Here is an 18135-nt window from a genome sequence, read left to right on the forward strand (position 1 = left end):
CCTTTAAGCATTGAGCTATAATATATTGATGCATTTAAGGGTTTATTTACATCTCCTTAGGGCCTATAAGAACCTTATAGGGACCTGGCAGAGTTCTCCCATTTAATCATTGCAGCAACTTGGCAAGGAAGGGGCTAAGTGACATGTTCAAAGTCACAAAGCTGGAAATACGTAGGACCATTATTCACTGCCAGACCTGTAGAGTCCCCAGAACCCACCCTCTTTATGACCCTCTGTGGCCTAACAGAGCACTGATAACATTGGAAGGGGAGGGTGGCTAGAAAGGATGACAAACAGAGAAGCTCCAAGTCACTGCTGATTAACGACCCATAGGAAATGCGTGTTGAGCAGCTCCAACATGTGAGAGCAAGACTAGGGTCTCCAGAAGCTCTTCTTGGACACAGTCAATGAGTTGCATATCTGGTGTCAAATGTGCTCACCCCCTGGTGACCCAGTTCTGCTCAGCTCTGCTCAGGCCTAGTTTCCTGGTGGCAGCAGCAAGAACTCTGGACAATGTGGAAGCATCCAGGCTAGGAGCTGGGTGCCCCATGTGATCACTCAGGATACTCAGCTACAGCCCCTGGGCCAGGCACCTCCCCTGAGAAGGAGGTTCCTGAGCTCAGAACTCCACTCCCCTGTTAGAAACTCCCCATCAGGCACAGCTAAGAAGACACCATCGCAGCATCATTAAATTATAACAAGCCCTGAAACTCACTCCAGAAGCCTGGGTCTGTTTGTCCTTGCAGTTGGAAGGAAGCATGTGATTGGCTGGCCGAGCTCAGCCTAGCAGGCCTTATCTCTAGCTGGTTATTATTTGATTAAAGAGGCTTCCTCCTCCTAGGGTGTTTCAAAACTGTGCTGGGAGAGTTTGCTGCTGCCTGGGGAATTTTTCTGGGGTTACTGCCGAGCACCCAAAGTCCTTCAGACTCTGGCCACACAAACAGGAACCCACTGGAACATTTTATTCACTCCCACGAAGGCTGGGACTGTCTTCTCCAGAGTCTTGATCAGCTTTGTTCATCAAGTGGTTGGAAATACTTCCTCAGACACCACAGAGTCAAGGATACAGGTATTAAAAAAAAATTTTTATTTTGGTGGAAACTAATTTCTTAGAATGTCATGACATTAGAAATGGGGATAACGTGGGGGGTGGCTGGGACAGCAAAGTGAAAAGCAGAGAGGCGGAGAAAGTGGAGGAAGGAAGTAGAAGAAAAGAGAATTCAGAATCTTGGAATTCTGCGGAAAGGCCAAGCCAAGACATGAGTTGCTTTCCACTGGAGCAAGGCATGAGCTCAGATTATGCTGTGCCATTCATGGCTGCATGTTTTGCTACCCATGAAATCCTTCCTGCGATCTAGCTCCTCTCTTGGCTTCCTTGTCACCTTTCCCTCTGGCTCAGAACCCCAAAGTCCTCAAAAGGGCTTGGACACTTTATGAGAAATCCAATTGCTTTCGCTTGAAACATCAAGTCTGATTTGCCAACGGCACATGGCTTTCAACAGCTCTGCTTGGTGGTAGCAATCCTTGAGATGTTGGCTACAGAGAAAGAGGAGTAAGGCCGAGCACCTCATGTCTGAGAGTTTGTGTCCCGCTCTGAGATCTGGGTTTGGTGTGTGTCGTCCATTTTCATTCCCATCAAACTCCCAACTCTGTGGTGTTTTCTGAGCTTGAGTTGGGGAGACAGAGCTTTATGTCGGAGGACTTTCTTGCTCTGGATGAAAGTTCGACTCCTTGTGGCACCAGCAGGAATTTGACCACCAGGAATTTAGATGAGAGACAGATGAAAGGGTGGCCTTCGTCCTCTCTAATTGTGAGCTTTGGCTGGAGGTGGCCGAGGAGGGGAAGAGATGATGCAAAACCAAGGAAAACAATAATTTTATTTTGGCACTAAGTGGAAAATAATACTTTTGTGGTGTTCTTTTCCATGTAATGCCAATATAAATTTGGAATTCTTAAATTTATTTTAAAACTAAGTTTTCTTAAAGTTGATTTTTTAAAAATAAGTTTTTCTAAAACCGATTTCCCCCCCCTATGCATTTAGGTTAAGAAATAACTATGCCGGTTGCATTTTCTTTCTCTAGTTTTGGTGGCTGTCTTAATTCTCGAATGTTTCCATTCTTGCTGTCTTAATCCTCAAGTGTTTGTGGTTCCTGCTTTGTTAGCTGGGGGGTGGGTGGGGAGATGTTATCAAGGCTTCGTCCCACAGAGCTTCTCCTCAGGGAAGAGGATTCTTCTTCCTGCTGAGTACTTTGTGGTTCCCCAGGGAGTTTTCTCTGCTGAGGCCCCACTGGATTTAGCTGAGACTAGTCAGAGTACTTGCTCTGAGAACTTCATTAAATTGAATCTTGCTTCCCTGTCATAATTTTAAGGGAAAAGTCAAGATGTGGGGGACAAGCCCCGTGCAGGGAGTTATACCTCCTGGACCCGATTCTTCTCTGCTCTGTATCCCTTCACCCCTCCCTTTACCATCATCTGAATGAATGGTCTGGGTCCTGCTTGTCTTTCCGGCCTCTTCTCTCATCACTCTCCATCTCTGTCCTGCCCTGTGGACACTCTTACCATGGTTGACCGTATTGCATGTTGTCCTTTCTGCCTGGAGCACGCTCCACTGTACGCTGCTCCCTGGTCTGGCCAAGTCAACAGATTAGGCAGGGCTCTGAGTAAATCCACTTTCTCTGGTACGAGGTGAGGGATCCCTGGAATTCACCTTATTAGGTCACTGATCATATTGTTGTATTATCCTTGTTTCCAGCTCCATTGCCTCCACAAGACTTGCAGCTCTGTCTGGGCAGAGACCTTGCTCCCAGCCAGGTCCCCAGAGCCTAGCAATGTCTGGTGATCAGCAGACTGTTACTGGTGATAACAGCTGACATTGATAGAGTGACTTCTACCTGCAAGGTACTGTTCTATGTGCTTCACAGTTATTATTCACTCAATCCTCACAACAAGGCTGTGAGGTGAGTGACAACCCATTTAACAGCTGAGAAAACTAAGGGACAACACAATAGCTGGTGGACTTCAGAGCCCGTGCTTTCACTCCTATGCTGCCATGCCTCTTTGGTGCTGAATGAAAACCAAATGAATGATATCAGCCTAATGGTCAGAATATGGCAGCTCTCCCACCTGGTCTGTTGGACCCGTTCACTCAGCTGAGCCTATGGCACACACACCGCACTGCAGGTTGTGAGAAAGACTTTGACAAAGGACTTAAGCAGGCACATGCACTGGCCGGAGATGCTTTCAGTTCTGAGCTCCATCCTCTCTACCAGGACCTGCTTTCTCCACCAGTCTCTTGCCTACCTTTGTTGCCAGGTTTCCCACCTAAAGACCGAAAGGGGGCAACAAATCAAGAACTTGGTTCAGCCTTAAAGGAAGTCCTTGAGGAGACTAATATTGGCTGGAAGCTCACAGTAGACCAGGCGCTTGCTAAGGGCTTTCCCTGGCATCTCATTTATCCTCCTAGTGAGGTAGTGGGGTTAGCATCATCGTGCTTTAGAGGAACAAACTAAGGCTTAGAGAACATAACTAACCTGCCCAACTGGTAAGTGTGCAAGCTGAGACTCAATTTTTGAGGTGTCTAGGCTCAGAGCCTGCCCTTCCCACATATCAGGGCTTTCACAGACCCTTAGCTTTGTACTCACTGCTTCTTGGCGATTGGTCCTGTCTAATATTCCTTCTAGGCAGATATCCCTCTTTTGCTGTCTGTCTCCCCAGTTGCCGAGTGGGGGTCTCCTCACTAATGTGCGGTCCTCAGCTTCATCCTCCCTGTCTGGACCCGGTTCTAGCACCTAGCTTGACAAGACTGGGCACCTGCTGGAGGACCCCGGCTCTCAGCTGCCCTCAGGCCTTCTCCTCCTCTCTCAGTGGGTGGTCTTGGGGTATCTTTTCCTAGAACATCATAGCCAGAAAAGCCTAAACCAAGGCCCCCAGCTTAAGGGAATCTCCCAAGTCTGATAATCTTCATGAGAACAGTAGTACAACATGGGGGAGAGTCATCCAGATCCTTTGCTGAATTTTGCCTTTTCTACTTGTGATTTAAATTGTCTAAGTGCCAGTTTCCTCATCTCTAAAATGGCCACAAAACTTCTCCTACAGGATTACTTTGAGAATAGAGATTCCGAGTTTACTAAATCTCAGCATGTGCTTACTGTGTGCCAGGCACTGGGATATAGCAAAGAATGAGGCAGACAAATCTCCCTGCCCTTGTGCAAGTTATAGTTGAATGGGGGTGGAGAGCAATAGGCATTTTAAAAAAATCACACAAATAAATAGGTCATTCTCATCTGTGATGAGAAAAAGAACAAAGGACCTAATTTAGATGGGGGTGGGGAGCTAGTCAAGAAAGGCCTCTCTGAGGAACCCACCGCTTGTGAGCACCTAACATGCCGCCTTGAGCAGAACGCAGTAGGTGCTCCGTACGTGTGACCCAGGCCAAGCGTACACCACTCCCGGGGACTCAGAGTCTGTGAGTATAAAGTGAAGGGGTGGACTGAATGGTTCCTAGGACTGAGATGCCCAGCTCTGGCACTTAGGATTCTCTTGGCTTGCAACAAGATAGAGCCAGATTAAACAAGGGCCTCCTGACTCCCTCTCCGTTGCTCTTCTTCCCCAGCTGTCTCGGCTGCTGGAGACAGGCTGGGTGCAACCTCAAAGATGTCAAGAGAAAGAATTGGCCAATTCTGTCTCCGAGAATCCCCTTTCTCTTGGCACCTCCTTCCTATTCTTCAGCTGGAGGCCAGCGTCCTCACTCCCCTGGGGTCATTCCTCCCAGATAAAAATCTCTAGGTCCCTTTCCAGGGTCCTTGGACAGAAAATAGGCTCTGTGTGTCCTTCTCCCCTTCTTCCTACAAGTCCAGCCCGGATGGCTAAACAACCTGGGGCAGTCATCGTTTGTGAAATTTCAAGCACAGGCCGGTGGGAGGGGAGCAAGGAGCTGAGGATTTGTGATGGACCCATTGTCTCCCTCGGCTGCCCTCCTCCTCGCCCATTTGTCCCCACCCCAGGAGCACCATGTTCCTTACTCACCATACACAGTGTCTTTTGTGAGCTCTCTGGCCAGGTCTTTAGTGACAGCTCTTGTGAAGCTGGTTAGCATTTTCCCCAGACAAAGCCAGGAATTCTGGGAGGCAATGACAAGGCTAAGCTTTCAGAGAATGATGAAAGACAATGACTGACACGAGAGAATGGTGATGTCAGCATCTTTAATTCTCTCCCATCTTCCCCTGTGCGTGACCCTGTCCCCTGGACCTCCAGAGGCATATTCATTGTCTCTCCATCTCCTCTTCCTTCCCTGGGCGCGCTCCTGCCTTCAGCTGTCTGTTAGCCAATCCCCACCTATTGTTTGCTGGCCACAGTGCTTAGCAGAACCTCCCTGGGACATCAGTGCTTTAACCAGTGATACCTGAAGGGAGCAATTGTGGTGGGAAGACAGGCAGCAGGATTACTTCGAGGCACACAACTGTCTTCCCTGGTATGCAGGGTTTGAAAACCTGTTTGGTGGGGGAATCATAGAGGATTGGATGTTGACAACGGAACACAGACACCATGCAATAAACAATACACTAGACCAAGAGCATTTCCAAAGAGATTTTGAATAGCAAGTTGGAACCCAAGGCAAATGCTCCCCAAAAGGTCATAAGAGGAAAATGGCAGGATATTTGCAATGGGAAACCCACCCTCACCGTTCAGCATTCAGTTCCTAGAACCAGTGCCTTGCTAATCCCACCAATGTGGGAGGAGCCAAGTGGGAGTTGCATTTCAGACGTATAATGAATGGAAAGGCCCCATCATCACTCTTGGGCTCTTAAGCGGTGGGGGATGGGGGCAGGAACCCTCTCCCTGCCTGTCCTACCCCTGCCTCGTGCACTTGCTTAGTGAGCTTTGCATTTGGCCTCCACCCATTGGGCGGGTGGAAAGTTTAGCTGAGGCTGGCTCTGTGCATTGGGCTTCAACATCCTGCCAGAAGTCAAGTTGGCTGAAAAACCACCCAAAATGAGTCTTGAAGGAAAGCAATATCTATTTCCCTGTGGGCTGGGCTTTCTCTACGGGAAAGGGGTAGTTGCTATGGAGCTTAACCCTGGCGGCTGCTGCTAACAGTGTGGATGATGTTTTCTCTGAGTCAATTCCAGAAAGTGACTATGAGGAACGAGGGCCTGGGAAAACTGAAAAACTTGGGATTGAGAGCTCTTCTTCAACTTGGCTGTGAGAAAACCAGGGGGACCAAGCCACTGGCAGGCCGGAAGTTGGCTGCCCCCCCACCCCATCCCTGCTCCTGCCCAGACAGCCACAGGGACCCTGGGAAAGGAGCTGAGCTTTTGCTCAATAGTCCCCTGGCACCTGCTTGGGGCAGCAGTAGTCCTGACCCCAATCATACTCTCCTTTGGGCACATTTTAATTGTCTAGTGGGATGATGCTCAGGGTGAGCCTGCCAGGTAGGATGGGGGTGGGACCCCTTCCACAGCACCAGTCAGAAATGGCACACACAATCGGATAATAGAAAAGGTGCCCTCTCTTCCTCAGATGTTATGGGTCCGTGAAGCAGCACTGTGTGTCCCTGGCTTTGCCATCATTCCTTCAACTGTCTGCTTCCTACGCCACCACCACTGCCCCACATCTAATTAGCTCCGTGACTCAGGGCAACAAGGTAGTCGCTACTCTCAAGGAACTCAAAGCCCAGTGGAAGAGACGGGTAATTAAACAAGCAATTCAGTGGAGCATTAGAGCGTGGAAAGCGCCACCATAGAGCAGAGTGGCTTATTCTCAGGGCAGTTTCTGTTCTCCATTGTTCCACCCCCTCACCCATCCCTGTCCTTGCCCTGGAATACCTTCTGGGTCTCAGTCCCAACTCTTTTCCAGGAGACTCCAGTGGTTACTCACAGCACTCACCTTCCTGACTGGAGAAAAGTGCTGGTCTATGACATTTTTTCCAGTCTAGGGTAATGTAAGAAGTAAGGACAAAGTAGCAAGTCTTTTTATTTGTTTGTTTGTTTCAGGTGTACAAAGCAACATAGTGATTAGATATATACCCCACAAAGTGATAACCCCAATAAGTCTATTACCTATCTGATATTGTACATAGTTATTACAATATATTGACTACATCCCCTAGGCTGTACTTTATATCCCGTGACTATTTTTTAAACTATAGTTGACATTCAATAAAATTTTATATTAGTTTCAGGTGTACAGCATAGTGGATAGACATTTATATAATAGCAAAGATACGGAAACAACCAAAATGCCCCTCAAAAGACAATTGGATGAAGAAATTGTGGTACATATATACAATGGATTATTACTCAGCCACAAAAAAGAATGAAATCTTACTATTTGCAACAGCATAGTCAAAAGTAGCAAGTCTTTAATACAGTTATCTGTATTCAGTCTGAGGAACTTCTCTTTGTTCTGAGAGTCTATCCTTCCTGCTTGTTGAAATGTTCAAACACTCTTTTATCTACTGATGGTGTTTTTAGATAGTCAATTAATGTTTACTTTACATTCAATATCATGGCTGGGCAGAATTAAAAAGTTAGCATCCTTTAGTTTACGGCAGTGTGATAGCTCAGAGTATGGGAAGCATTGCCCAACAAGTTGCTTGTCATGAGGTTAACACCCATGTCCAGACCAAGTGGGAGCCCCTGGGGTGTCTTTCTTGGTGTCTGGTTTCCCAGTCTGCAGCAGAGTGGTAGAGCTGATATATTCAAATTCCACTCACTTCCCCAAGACACTTAGCTGACCGTGGCAGCCAAATCCTTAAATAGACACTACTGTTTTCTTGGCGTCCCAGGCTCCTGTATGTTTAATGCCTTGAGTATCTGATTTCTGGGCCAAACTCATGAAAATCTAAAGGGGAATTATCCGTCTCAGAAAGAAGTTGCAATGGAAATAAAAGCCATTAGTACCCAGTGTTATCAGGATGTTTAATTTTTCATTGAAATTTCAAGATAAAAGTCAATCTTCAGAGTTGTGTTAACCCAGATCTCCAGCTTCTACTTAGATGCACCTTAGAGACTGCTGGAAAAGATGCCAGTCCTCTCATTTGGGATAGACTTTTTTGGGCCCTCCATCTGTCTGCTTAAGTTAGGGGATTTGGGGTCAAAGGATCTGCTATAGTTCAATGAAGTCCCATATTGCATCTGGTTATCTTGTCATTTTAGATATGGTCCCGCTCACTGATGGATAAAAAAAAGATGCCCATCAGGTGAGCCAAATCCCAACAACAGAAGTCGTAAAGTCCAAATTCTTGGGCTCTAGTTGAATGTTTCTGTGCTGAAAGTTTTTTAAAATAAGTAAGTTGTGCTAGGCTTAGATATTTAGCTGTAAGGAGGATTTTGTTTTATCGATTTCGCAGTGTTGGCTTTGCTCTGTGATGACAATTGCAAAGGAGACTTTCATGTTTGGACTGAGTGCTTCTTTAGGTCAAGGGTTGGCCTTGTGTGTGATATCGATGGACACCGTCTTCTCCTGCCCATCTGTCCCCTGGGACCCAACACATCTCTTGGCACTTAGGAAGCCCAAAGGTTGTTATTAGTGACAATGATGATGGAAATGACTAAAACGTCTTGGAGAGAATCAGTTGCTGGCCATTTCTACCTTGACTTAATATGATCACATAATCATTAATATTTTTAACTTCATATTTAATTATTAAAGGAAAATTCTTCCTTTGACTTGATAATTGTGTGCTGATTCGCAACCCTGAGAAAAGGAAGGAGCGGGAGGTCAGTGAAGCTGGTGGGCATCAAAGGCCTCTCGGTGAGCACTCTGTTCCTGGGCTTGGTCTCCTCGTTCTCTGGAACCTCCCCTGGCTGCTTATAGAGAAGATGATCCAGACTGCGGAACAACAGGCTCCATCTGCTTGGCTCCATCTGCTTGACTTTATCTAATTGTGTTTGGTTTGTCTGGGCTCTTAGGCCAACACAGCATTTCCCACTGAACCCATTCCTCTCGTGGAGGCAGCCCTCTGGCTGGTCAGCAGCTTGAGGTCTGGCAAGAACATTGTAGAAAGCTTCCAGGGATATTTCTCATCATGGCTTTGCCATCAACCAGTTGTATGGGCCTGGGCAAGTCTCTTTATCTCTCTGGGTCATGGTTGCCTCATGTTGGACTATATAGGAATTTCTCAACCTCAGAACTATTGACATTATGGGTGAGATCATTTTGTTGTGACACTGTCCTGTGCACTGGAGGATGTTTAGCAGCATCCTGGCCTAACCCACTAGATGCCACCGTATTCCTCTCTTCTTTTATGACAATCAAAAATATCTCCAGACATTTCCAATGTCCCCAAAAGAGCACAATCACCCCCAGTTGGAAACTATTGGATCAGATGATATCAACCTCAGTTTGAGAAACCACATTAATAGTTGTTAATTCATCCTATTTTATTGAGCTCCTACTGTGTGCTAGACACTGTATTAAGTTTAACGGTCTAAATATTTCTTAGAAATTCCATTGAGAAAATGCCATCTACTTCACGGAATTAGAGCTAGGTTGGTGTCTACACAGGCATTGAGCTAGAGTGAAATAAAGGTAACATTCCTGTTTAGATTTTTACTAGCCTCGTCTGTAAAAACGTCAACTTTTACATACTGTTAGCAGGACCTAATGCTCTCAGTGTGTGTCAAAGCACCTCGGTCATAGTAGACATTCAATAGTTAAACTCATTCCCCCTCTCTCTTCCTCCACTCCAAAGATCTGCACAAACATTAACTTTACCAGCCTTGCTCTGCTATCTCTAAGAATCTACTCTTACCCCACTCAGTGTCCCCAGCCTCTTCCCTGGTCAGGCCAATACTGATGTTTTCTTAAAAATCTCTGTTTCCTGAAGAGCCCCCACATCTCTTGTTATCACCAGATTGTTGACTTGGTCTGTCCTTAAAGGGATTGTCCCTCCCTAGCAAAGAAAAAGATTCTCCAATAACCAGAGGTTTGCAGACATCATTGTTTCATGTTTGCTTGCACACAAAAATGACAAGAAGGAATCCAAGATGAGAGGACGCCTACGTGTGTGAACCCTCACCTCTGCACTGCTCCTCCAGGGGCACTGAGTGGGCCATGGGTTTGGTCATCTCTCCTGGGTTCTCAAGGGCAAAGGCCATGCGTTGGACGTCCATGGCAGCTCCTGCACCATCTCCTCCAGGGAAAATGTCTCGGTATTTGGTAGCCTGACGTGGTGAAAGGCACCATGGAGTTCAGGGCAAGGCATTTTCCTCTTGGGTCAGACATGGACCAGGGGCTACAGAGCACATGAAGACAGTGTAGTTCTGAAAAAGAAAGAAAGAGAAAGAAGGGAAGGAAGAAAAGAAAGAAAGAAAGAAAGAAAGAAAGAAAGAAAGAAAGAAAGAAAGAAAGAAAGAAAGAGAAAGAAAGAAAGAGTTTCAGGCTCAAATCCCAGCTCTGCCGCTTAGTCTGCTTGACTCTGGGAGATTTATGTCACCTCCCTGAACCTCAGCTGTATGCAAAGTCTGTGATCACAGGGGTGCCTCCTGATAGGGAGATTGTGAGAATTAAATAATAGAACACATGGAAAGCATATGGCACAATCCTGGTAGATACTAAATGCTCAGTATAAATCCATTTTTATTAATACTATGAATCATGTAAAATAGTAGCTATAGACAATAATAAATATAGCAAATATTAAATAGACAACAAAGAGATCAATGTTTGGGTGGATGAAAAGGTATGAGATTGACTCATTCTGTTACTGATAAGAAAACAGGCTCAGAAAGGGGAAGCGAGGGGAAGGGGTACCCAGGACATCCCTGCTGGTTAATGGTGGCGCTGGGGCAGATCTTCCATCTCTAGATGCCCCTTCAGATGCTGGCTCTACCATGCTGGGGCTGCTTTCCATGTTGGAGAATAAAACAACAAAAACTTCAGCAATGCTTATTAAATATGGTAAGGCAGACTATATATAGGATTTTTGAGATAGGTATAGGGACCACCGCCATGGGATTTTACAGTGGGGGAGAGAGATTGGGCTCAATCTTAATAGAGCATATGCCAGTGGGAATTTATGGCCAAGGAGCAGAGAGGGGGGTCAGTGGATGGAAAATTACTAAGAGGAAAGAAACATCAAGGGTCAGTGGGATTTGGGCTGAACTGACTCAACAGGATTCTTTGCTGAAGACAGACCACGGGGATCAGACATTACCTGGGAGAGGGGGGAGGATGAGGACCCTGATTAAATATCAAAGGTGGGACTTCTGGCTAAACTGACTTAGCAGGGCTCTTGTTAAAACTGGACTTTACAAATGCATAGTCCAAGTGCATAGATGGGCCTAGGAGAAGGGTGAGGAGCCTGACTGAAGTTAGAATCTTTGTCACCTGCTCAAACATTTAAAGCCTATGTTTAGAAAACTACATACAAATGAGAAAAATGCACCTTTTTGTTTACAAGCCACGTGCTATTTACAGAGGGAATCTTTCCTCAAGGTATGAGAGAAATAAATGTTTTGTCTAACGTATTTCTAATCACCTAGGAGAGAAAAAGAGCGCTGACCCCTCATTCCTCAAGGCTCCAGCTCACAAGCCTGTCACTTATGCACAGACAAGTGTTTTTTTTTTTTTTTTTATAGAAACCATCCCCTTTGTCCCTTGTCTCCCACTTTCTAAAGTTCAGACTTTGCCTCCCACCCCAGACCCAAGGGACTGGTGAGTTGATCTTTTGTTTTAGTGCTGATATGCGGTCTCGGCAGATCTTCTGAGTGATGACACAGTGAACACCAATAAGGTTCACGTCCCAGTGAGGCGGCAAGAGGTTTGTCCCTCTGGCTCAGACCTGGGATTCATATCTTGTCTTCCGCCTCTTGTCAATAACTCATACAGTTGCTAGAGAAGTAAAGACTGCACGTTTTAGGCTCACAGGTGGAGAGAGGAAGAGGTTGAATGGTCCGAGTGACCTGGAGTACCTTGTCCTTTGCGGACTGTTCTGGGCCTGCACGGGATGGGACTTTGTGTGGATCTGTTCGGGTGTTGGCATGTGAAATCATGTATAATTACAATATGAATGGGACCTTGTTTAAAATGGAATACCTTATTTGAATTAAACTCTGTCATCTTAAGTGATGGTTACCATTCAATCGCGAAGCTGAATCAGCAGAGTCATAATTCCTACCAGAACCCTATTGCCGATTTTGCCTTTTTTCACCTAGTTTATGCACCTTCTGTCTTTCTTATTTGAAGAGGGCTCACCATGCACTGAACACACATTTTAATGCTTTTCTTTTACTCCCTTTCTTCTTCTTCTTCTTCTTTTTTTTTAAACCCCTTATAACATCGTATATAGCATAATGATGTAAAGGAGAGATCTGCAAATTACGGCCCCTGGGCCAAATCCTGCTCATCACTTGTTTTGTAAATAAAGTTTTATCGGCACACAACCACATCCATTTATTTATGTATTGGTTATGGTTGCTTTCCTAGTACAAGCGAGTTGAATATTTCTAACAGAGACCCTATGGCCTGCAAAGCCTTAAATATTTACCATCTAGCCCTTTACAGAAAGAGTGTGCTGACTCCTGATTTAGAGCATGAGTGGTGGAATCCAACATACCTCATTAGGTCTTGGTCACTTGCTAGCTTACAAGCTATAGCTTTGACTTTGGAAAAGCTGTATAATCCCTCTGCCACCTACTCTGTACCATGGGGTAATAGATAAATACCTACATTGGAGGGTCACTGTGAGAATTGAGTGAGATAGTATTTATAAAAACCTGCAGCCCTCTGCCTGGAGGAACAGAGTAAGTGTTTCATACATGGTAGCTATTATGATGATCATTCATTGCTTCATCCAATAAATGTGTATCAGGTGCATTTTCTGTGCTAAGCCTGGGGTCAAACTGCAGAAGGTCCCTGCTCCCATGAAGCTCACGTTCTAATGGGGAAGATGGACAATATGAAGAAAACAAATGAGTAGATTCTTTTCAGGTAATGATAAGTGCTATGAATAAAATAGGATGATACAGAAAAAAAAATGACAAGGCAGGGGACAGAGAGTTGACAACTGCGTTAAGACTGGAGCATAAGAATGAGTCAGCCATGCAAATGTCTAGAGAAAGAATGTGCCTGGCAGAGGGAACAAGAACTACACATCCTGTGCCAGGGATGCGCTTGGGATGGTCTAAGATCAGAGAGATGGCCGTGGAGACGGGGGCAGAGTGAGGGACGGGAGATGGGAGAGGACGAGGGAGCAGAGGTCGGCATGGGTAAAAGCATGTCGACACTTGCAGCACCCTGAGAAGGTGTTTGGCTTTTAGAGGAAGGGGTGATATGTGAGACCATAATGGGGCAGAAATGTAACTGGGTCCTTGGCTTTTCTCTATGACCTGTGTTGTACATATATTATTTTTCCTCTTTGGTCTCTGGCATTGGGTACTGTTGGAAACAGGAAATGAGTGGGGGCCTACTGTGCCCTAGTGAGATGACAGCTTTGGTTGTGGCACGCTCATCACACTGCCCCGGCTGGACACGGCCACCTCACTTGGACTTTTCTCCTTACGGTACCCCGACTCACCCGAAAGATCTTCTGGCCAATGCCATTACTTCTCTGATATCATTCCTTATCAGGAGCCTCTATTGCTTCTCCAGGTGGAGCACTTAAGGTGAAAATCAGTTAATGTAATCTTAAAACACTCTAATAAATGTCCAGCAACATAAGACCACCAGATAATCATTTTTGTCCCTCGGGTCACTCAGAATTCACAGCTCAGTTCCCATCATTAGCATTTCTTTTGTGTTCGAATCCTTGAACAGGCGTGAAGAGCCCCAGTGATAATATTTTACCTGTTTGAGGTTTAAAAGAAAGCTGTAGATATCATCGGTTACTCAAACTGTCTCCAGAGTTGCTAATAATAACAGCTATACAGCACTTCCCAGTTTCAAAGCATTGCTGCATACTTGGCTCACTCAAAGGTAAAAGTATACCTTTCGTTTACCTACCTTTATCCATTTTGAATGACTCCTCCCCCTCCTCCTCTTGTTCTCTTCATTTTCCTCCTCCGTCATCATTATTAAAACCCTTTATTGGAAAGTACCTTGCTGGCTAATTGTAATTAATACCTCGTTTAGAACGTGTGAATGTGTGTTTCTGTCTCATCTTGCTTTAGACATTGTTAAAAGAACAAGATCCAAATTGGGCTACCTTCCAAATCATGCTTTCAAACACTGATTCTTAATCTAAGGTCCATGAATGACCTCAGAGGGTGTTATGAACCCTCTGAAATTGAATGTAAACTTTTACACGTACGTACATTTTTTTCTCGGGAGAGAGTCTCGAGTTTCATGAGATTCTCACACTGTTCCCTGAATCCAAAAAGTTAGGAGTTACTGCTATAAAGATTTTACTGACTAAATCCAAGTACAGTTGCTCCTCGATAAATGATGGGGTTACATTCTGACAAACCTATCATAAGTCAAAATTGCATTTGATACACCTCACCTACTGAACTTCATAGTGTAGCCTAGCTTACCTTAAATGTGTTCAGAATACAACATCCAAAAAAATGCTGGCAACACAGAGCACTGGACAGTGTTGGCTGTCTATCCTTGTGATCTCCTGACTGACTAGAAGGTGGGGCTCACTGCTACTGCCCAGCATCGTGAGAGAGTATCATTCATATCACATATATTGCTAGGGAAAAGATTAACATTCAAAATTTGAAGTATGGTTTCTACTATATGCATATTGCTTTCACACCATCGTACAGTCAAAAAATTGTAAGTTGAATCATTGTAAGTCGGGACCATCTGTATAGTTATCAAAAGAAAACTATGCAAACTTATAACTAGAAAAGGAAAACTTGTTATAGTTGGCTCTGGGGAAGCCTGTGATTCTATAATAACACATTTATGGATTATGACCTGTGAAAGCAAGTGGGATTGATACCGGAATCAAAGGTAAGCCTTCTTTTTTGAGGACTAGACATTTTCCTGGGAACGCTTATACCTACATTTGGCCACTAACTCTTATTTGCCCACCATGTGCCAAGTATGGTCCCAGTGCCTTGCGTATTTGAACTCTTAATCCTCACAACAACCTTATGAAGTAGGTATTATTACTAGCCTTGTTTTACAGGTGAGGAAGAGGAAGCACAGAGAGGAAAAACCATTGATTGAATTTACATTCAACATCCCAAGACCCTTCACAGTTCTGGATAATGTAGTTTGTCAAGTTGTAATTAATGGTTCAGAATAATTACCATTTTAGATGTGTCTGACTGGCCATGATTACGACATGGTGGCCTAACTAATAACAGGCTCACTATATGTGTCACTTGTGGTTTTGTAAATAAGAACAGATGGCAGGTCACATATAGAGGAGAGCCAGCTGACTCCTCTGCTTAATTAGAATTTGGCTAAGAGTTACTATGGTTTATAAAATGGGGTTACTGACCAAGTAGATGATTTTATTGTTATAAAAATTATCACCACTAAAAAAATAACTCTGTGTTTATAAGGCGTGCCATAACCCTGTAGAGTTTAAAATTAACTAAATCTTATTTCTGGAAGATTAGAATTTCAGTAAGTCCAGGATTCAATCAATTGATGGGATTTTTAGATACCGTGTTTCCCCGAAACTAAGAGTCTTATATTACATTATTATATATATTACATATATGTATTACATATATTACATATATACATATAATACATATATTACCCAGTCTTATATTACATTATGCTAGATAAGACCCAGTCTTATATTATAGTAAAATAAGACTGGGGCTTATATAAATTTTTGCTCCAAAAGACATATTAGAGCTGATGGTCTGTCTAGGTCTTATTTTCGGGGAAACAAGGTATAATTCAGCCTTTGCCGAGATTATATTTGTTCAATAATTAATGAGCAGGTGACCTAGAAATTTAGACGGACCATCCTCTAAAAACATCACTTATGAATAATACAGAGAGAAACCAATATTGTGGATATTAAACGTTCATTTAATCCCATCCATATCTATAGTAGTTACTAGGAATTCTATAATTCATGTACATGTGTTAAATTTACATATGTGTTCCAGTGATTTATGGGGGTGAAGTAGGAACCCTGGACTAGAACTGAAAGCCTCTGGAAAAAGTAACTAAAATAATTTAAGAATGGGGGAAAATGTTTTGCGATCTAAGTAGAATTGGATATGCAATAGGAATAAGTGACGTATACACGTAGGTCACCCTGAGTGAAAGGTCTGGCTCAAAGACTCACCCAATCAGCTGTATAAAAAAGTACGGCTCGATGAAGGGATTATACCGTGATCCTGGGTGATGGAAAGCCTATTATCCAATGTCTTGCTTTCATATTGGAGACCATCATTATAATAAATTCCAAATATTTTATGGAATAATAGGACGACTGTCAGAAAAGATTCCGTTAAAGCCACAGTTAATTGGATTATGCTTATTTGGGTTTTGCTTTACAATAGGGAATTTAGATAAGTGGAAACTGGGCTGATAACACTCTTCACTTTGGAAACCTCTTCTTTTAGGAAATCTGTAAATTAAAGCTAAAGAGTATGTTTAGAACATCTGAGACAGTCCATTTTCCAAGAGAAAACTGTGGAGCTTCTATGTCCCCCAAAGTAATAAAACTAAATTTCTTTAAAAGTATTCTAAAAACAAGTCTGAATTGAACTTACATTGATCTTCCTTCCAATTAGACTTATAAGTAAGGTTCTAGCTAACTTAAAACTCATTAGAAAAAGAATAACCTAAATGCAAAGTACTTCCGCTTCTCTTGTCCTCTTCATGAAACATTTTTTTTTTTTTTTTGACAAAGACCCATTCTGAGGGAGAGAAAATAAAAGTAAGTCAGTCTCCAGCCATGTCTAGCTTTCCCTTTCAAGTGTTTTCAAATTCCTTCTTTCAAATGTGTTGGACATGTGTGTGTTTGCATCCCCGTCTCTGCTTTCTTTGCCTTGTTTTTAGTTGTGGCATTCTGTCCCATGGTGGGCCACCACACCCTGCGTTGCTGGTCACCACTGGAGACCTTGGCCCCTATTCTCCCTCGTAGTTATGTCACTCCCTCTACTCTGGCCCAGGGAGTGGCCTGGGGGAGGAATGGAAAACCTGCTTTTTATCTCTCTGTCAAGCTTAGCTACATGGCTTCCCCAAGACCTGTAGAGTCCTGAGCCCCCAAAACTCTGATTCATGTGTTCCTTCTTGAATACTTCTATTCCTAGAGCTAATCTTGTCCAGGACTGTTGATAGTTGTGACAGCCATTTACACACTCTCCTTTATTAAATGGTTAACTAATCATGTCTTGTATTTAGACATTCAACAAATAGATCTGGGGCATCTGTTTTGTGCAAAGCACTGTTTGATGTTAGGAACACAGAGGAAGGGAATAGGAGAAGTCAAGAATGTCATTTAAGTGATAGAGGTATTAATAGCTAGTTAATGATAATTCTATAATTAAGTGTTTAATTATAACTGTGATAAGTCCCACGAGGGAGAAACATGTGACAAGGGGCCTGACTTAGGCTGAGGGGCAGTAAAGGTTTTTATGAGGAGGTGAGATTTAATTATGAAGCATGACTGGAAAGAAAGAGAGGGTTGGGTGAGAGACCACTGCCAGCAGAAGAAGCATTTAGTGTAAGGGAAGAGTAGAGTCTGTCTTCCGTGAGGAACTGAAAGAAAGCCAGGGTGGCCAAAGTCGGAGAGAGAAAGGGCAAGTGGGAGGAAATGAGGGCAGTGAAGTCAGCCAGGACGGACTGTGCCCGGCATTAGAGGCCGTGTTAAAGATGTTAGTCTTTGTCCTAAAAACGGTAAGGAATAATTGAAAGGATTTTAATCAATCGGAGTGGGGATCAGGCAGAGAAACAGGGGTGTTTGACATAGTCAGTGTTGCATTTTCAAATGTTCATTCTGGCCAATATGTAGGATGCTTGGGAGGGTGATGGGTGGGCAGCAAACATGAAGAGTCCAGGTAGTAAACGGTTAATACTTCCTAGGGAAGATGGTGGCGGCCTGGATTAGGACAGTTCAGGCAGAGAGGGAGATAAAAGGATGATGGGTTTAAAGCTACTTAGAAGGTAACATTGCTAGAAGTTGGTGTTGGATTGGAAGTGGGAAGAAGTTAAGAATTACTCCTAGGGCCTGGTCTACTAAGGAGAGAGCATGGAGCAAGAATGAAA

The 18135-nt window shown here is 44.0% G+C and overlaps 1 protein-coding gene across 1 annotated transcript in view; it reads left to right on the forward strand.

The window, feature by feature from the left end:
• Positions 1 to 855: 855 nt before the first annotated feature.
• The window catches only part of GPAM (glycerol-3-phosphate acyltransferase, mitochondrial), a 61393-nt gene continuing 44113 nt past the window's right edge, over positions 856 to 18135 (forward strand). Inside the window, exon 1 of the mRNA XM_019725134.3 lies at positions 856 to 1069. The gene's annotated coding sequence lies outside the window, so the exon portion shown is untranslated. The remainder of the gene's footprint in view (positions 1070 to 18135) is intronic.

The sequence above is a fragment of the Rhinolophus sinicus genome, chromosome 15 (assembly GCF_057876585.1).
Source record: "Rhinolophus sinicus isolate RSI-liver-muscle chromosome 15, RSI-T2T, whole genome shotgun sequence".
In the NCBI taxonomy this organism is placed as follows: domain Eukaryota; kingdom Metazoa; phylum Chordata; class Mammalia; order Chiroptera; family Rhinolophidae; genus Rhinolophus; species Rhinolophus sinicus.